Here is a 5,369-nt window from a genome sequence, read left to right as displayed (position 1 = left end):
AATGACCAAAAGTTATTCCTTGTGATTTCATTCGAAGTCTATAGCTCGTCTGTGGTTTCTTCCGTCGTTGAACAGTCGACCCAATTTTGGATTTACGACTATTAATCCATAGCCTTGTAATTTTGAACCCAATCCCGAATACAAGGGTATTCTTGGATTAAGTAATGAAAGAAATTTGACTTCATGCAGGACTTTGTTTACCGCTGAGAATATTTTACGTCAGCACTGCGGTCGGTGCAAACCGGATGCTGAATTGGTATCGATCAGCCATCGCTGGGATTCGAATCCGGTTTACTATTACAAGCGATATAGATGTGTGTGCATATATATACTTATATTATTTCATAACCGTTGCTGAACAGCCAACCCTATTTGTTGTGTTTACGACTACTAATGTTCAACTCCGTAGCCTTGTCATTTTGAACCCAATCCAGATGACAAGGGAACTCCTGGATCAAGTATTGGGAGAAATTTGACTTCATGGATTACTTTTTGATGGAACTAACCCGTATTTGCGTTACATGGAAAGGAAAACCAACCACATTTTTTTTAAAACTTCTAGTGAATGACAATTGATGTTAATACAGTTTTTTAACATATTAATTAATTTCAATTTCATATGTGAGAAAAAAATTTTAATTATTGAATAAAAAGTAACTAAAATTTTTTTTTTCTTTGTAAACATAAGTAGGAATTAACTTTATTTTATTTCAGATAACTTGTTTTAATTTCAGATTCAAAGCAAAGTATCGCTTTTTAATTTATTTCTAAAGAAAGTAATCACGTTGCAACTGGATAGGTCCCCAGTTCACCCCTGTAAATTACGATTAGTGATTGGAGTACAGAAAGAGCCCCGAAGGACGAAGTTACGACACTGCATAGGTTGTGTTCGTAATTTATCTTTTAAATTTTACATTAAATGCACATCACAGGGATGAGAGTAGTTGGAAAGTAAAAAAGAGGAAATTCAAGAACGAATATATATATATCCTCCAACTTATGAGGATTTTGAAAATAATTCTTTCTAGTGGTAGCGAACCAAAGTAGAAATTTTTAAAGCAAATGGATCTCTCATAAAACTTTTATCAGAACTTAAGAATCTAGCCATATGGCCTGCACTTTTATAAGTAATAGTGGACAAGTTACGCTAAAATTAAGTTTTTTTTTAAATATTAAGACATTAATTTTGCTACCGTCTGAAAAGAAGATTTCTGAAACCACGGAAATTCCGTAGCAGTTGGAGGGTATGTATATATATATATACAAAAATTTGACAAAAAAGTGCAATTTTTAAACTTGTAAACCTTCTGATTATAAATCCCGATCATTAATTTTGAAATTGTATGAATATATAAATCACATGCATGATTCTAAATTAAGAGAATATGAATCACGAAATGAGGCTTTTAAATCACGTGAATATGAAACTCTATATCGAATTTAAAAAATGCGAAAATACAAATCATGATGCGTAATTTTTGGATCACGTAAATACGAATCACGATGCGTAATTTTTAAATAGCGCGAATACGAATCCCACTGTCTAATTTGTAAAGCACGTATAAATAGGAAAATCGATGTTTGATATTACAACAGCAAAAACGAATCACATTGGATTTGAAGCTCGCGTGAATACGAATCGCTACATAGGGTTTATAAACCGCGTAATTACAAATCGCGATATTGGATTTTTAAATCCCGTAAATAAGAATCGCAATGTACGACATTTGAATCACCTGATTAAGAATCGCAACGTTCAACTTTTAAATCAGGTAAATACGAAAATCAATGTTTGAGGGAGGAATGAGGTCTTCAATGCTTTCGCTTCGCGAAAAATTAAATTCCTCATAAAATATTTTAACTTGTGCAAAAAAAAAAAAAAAAAAAAATTTCAGCGGAAATTAGCGGAAAAAATGGAAAAAAAAAGCGGAAATCCGCGGAAGAATCACATCCCTGACATCAAAATCTTTACTCGCGATTTATCCCACATAAGATTATTGCTTATGAAATCAATCCGCACTCATCATAAATTATAAAAAACATTCACACACATTTAACAAATTTTTTTATTTTGCACTTAGTTTTAGAATATAGGGTTACATTTTTAATATACTATTTCATTTAGTTTAGTTCACCCTTTTTTTATTATTAACTTGGGACACAAATTAACTTAATTTATTAACTTGGGGTGCCTAGTGCTGCCATCTGTAGACTGTTATGGAAAACTAACCTTAGAAGTTAAAAAGGATATTACATGACCAACTGCAGTGGAAAATGAACAAGATAATCCAAATAACTGATTTGAAATGCGCGTGAAAAATGTTTTAAATATATTTTTTAAAATTATGAATAAGATATTCTAGTTAGTAGCATACGCAGGAATTTCTCAAGGAGGGTTTCAAGCAACTAGCGATATATATGTGTGCGTAAAATACACGTCGTTGAACAGCTGACCCAATTGTTTGGCGTTACAACTACTGTGTTTCACTTCGTAACCTTGCAATTTTGAACCCAATCTAGAAGATAAGGGAACTCCTGGATCAAGCATTGGGTGAAATTTTGTCTTAGCGAAGGTCTTTTTGAGGGAACTAACCCGCACTTGCGTTACAGGGAAAGGAAAACCACGAAAATCTCCCACGGTTATCCTGATGGCAAGGGGACTCTAACCCATGATATGTCTACTTTACCTCATTGGAAGGCGAAAGCGCTATCCCCTTAGCCACAACGGCTCTTATATGGATGACAAGTTTCCGACAGCCAGAAGCTAAATTTGTCCACCAAAGGAAATTTATCATTCATCGAAATTCCTACCGCTAGCTAGAGTTCTTAAATCTTAATTGCAGTTTTGTGCCTCTCAAAAATACAAGTTTCAAACCAAATCTATACTTTTATAGTTATCTGAAACCACATCTTTTTTTTCTTCTTTTTAAATCCTACTATTTATTTCACACTCTCCCTATATATCTTGTTCAAATTTTCAATTGTTCATAAAATACTTTTTATTCATACACTCAAGTTCAAATACAATTTTTTTAAACTTGTAGTGGAATGACACTTGATGTTAATACAGTTTTTTCAAACATTAATTCATAAGTTAAATTTAATGAATTAATTCTAGTTTTATATCAGGAAAAAAAAATTAATTATTTAATAAAAAGTAACTGAAATAAAAATTTTCTTTGTTGACGTAAGTAGGAATTGACTTAAATTTTTTTAAAAAATATATTACTTGTTTTGTTTATTATGTTAATTGCTGTCGCATATTTTGCACGGACCTTTTCTGTACGCTGTACATAAATGTAATTTCAGTTTTGCTCTACGGATCATATGAAATGAGATAGACTATATGAAATTTTTTTTTTTAATTATCATTCAGTCAAATTTAAATATTCCAAAGTAATATGATGATATTAGTTTTAAAGTATTAGTTTTTGCTGTGCTGCATATTTAACATTCGTGAAATGAAGACATCAAATTTAAAATGAATAATTTTCATTTAAACATGCTAAAAAATAATCCTAAAAAACTATACAATATTAAAACATCTATCGATAGAATTACCTTGAAAACAAATAATTTCATTTCAAAGAACATTACTTTTTATTGATTGAAAAAAACAACAACATTTTTTTAAAAGATTCATTAACACTAAAGTAGTTTAAATGAGTACATATTCCCATCCCTTGGGTGCAAAAATTATTTTACAACTCTTTGTTGAATTAAATGTTTGCAATATTTGCTCTAAAAGTCATATTAATGCATGAATGCTATAAATATGAAGAAAAAAAAAGAGTTAAAAATAACATATTAAAATAGTATAAAAATTAATATAATAAAATAAAAATTTAATCTGCGAAATGAATCACCTCTATGTGCAAAATACAATGATAATACGATTCAAAAACTGATACATCAAATTAAGGTAGACATTTAATTTTATAACCGCTGTTGGACAGCTGATTTAATTTTTGGGTTTACGACTACTAATGTTCAACTCCATAGCCTTGTCATTTTGAGCCCAGTCCCGAAGACAAGGGAACTCCTGGATCGAGTCTTGGGAGAAATTTGCTTTTGTTGAGAACTTTTTGATTAAACCTACTTGTGTTTGAGTTACATGGAGAGGAAAATCACGAAAACCTCTCGCGCTAAGTCAGGGGGACTCTAACCAGAGATCCGGCTAGAATTGAGGATATTTTACGGCAACACCGTGGTCGGTACAAAGCTGAATTCGGAATTCATATCGACCAGCCATAGCTGGGATTCGAACCGGGTTCACCTCATTGGAAGGCAAATGCTCGATCCCCTGAGCCAATGTTTCCCAAAGTGTGGTATGCGTACCTCCAGGGGTACGCTTTCTTATGCAAAATATCTTGCAATGAATGAAAAGTTCAATTTTTTTTTCATTTAAATTTACGATTAAAATTACCATGAAAATTTACGATTAGCTATTTTTTTTATTGGCTATTTTTTGCAGAGTTAAGAGTTAATAATTAGTGGTGTCAACAGCCAGTTGCGATTTTTAACTTTTGTGCAATTTTTTTATAGCAAAAATACATTCATTTTTTTTATTAGTGGTACACAGAGTTACAAAAAATTTAGAAAGGGTACACAAAAGTCATAAGTTTGGGAAACACTGCCCTGAGCCATCACGGCTCAACTCAAACTATTAGCACTCAACATACTGCAATACTGGAGATAGCACCATCTGTTGAGGAATAAGAGAAGTATTTTTGCTATCAGTGGATATTTTATCACCTAAAATTTCTTTACTAAATACATAGAAATTTGAGATAGTCGCAAAATACAGGAGTCTTTGTTAAAAAACAGGAGACTTGGCATGTATTCATAAATAGCTCTTAACTATTACAGATGGAAGTAATGTACAAATAATTTTGGTTATCAGTACTACTGGTATCGTGCATCGTGGTAATAATTGCTATTTTAATAAATACCAAAAATACAAATATAGATATTTAGGTACTTTATTTATGTCGCACTGGAGCTGCACAACAGGCTATCGGAGATGGCCTAGGGAACACCCCCAGGGATGATCTAAAGACATACCATAACAACTTTGATTATCTGTAAGATTTCATTAGTCATTCGTGAGGGCACTTCCTCAATTTAGGATATTTAATATGGGAATTTACAAAATATGTTTTCCAAAAGGGATTAATTATTTGATTGAGGTCAATTTTGACTATCATAAGGATTAGCATTAGGAGTAGATTTTTCTACTTCTGACAGCAACCTAAAAAAATTTCCTGAAAAAAAAAATATATATGCATGCAAACTTTATATCACTGCAGGTTTAGAAATCTCAATCAGGGTTCTCACTCAATTTCAGAGAGAAAAAAAACTTTTCCAGG

Source organism: Parasteatoda tepidariorum, chromosome 3 (assembly GCF_982258835.1).
Source record: "Parasteatoda tepidariorum strain Cologne lab strain chromosome 3, Ptep-v5.0, whole genome shotgun sequence".
Taxonomy (NCBI): domain Eukaryota; kingdom Metazoa; phylum Arthropoda; class Arachnida; order Araneae; family Theridiidae; genus Parasteatoda; species Parasteatoda tepidariorum.
Note: the sequence above shows the minus strand (reverse complement) of the source record.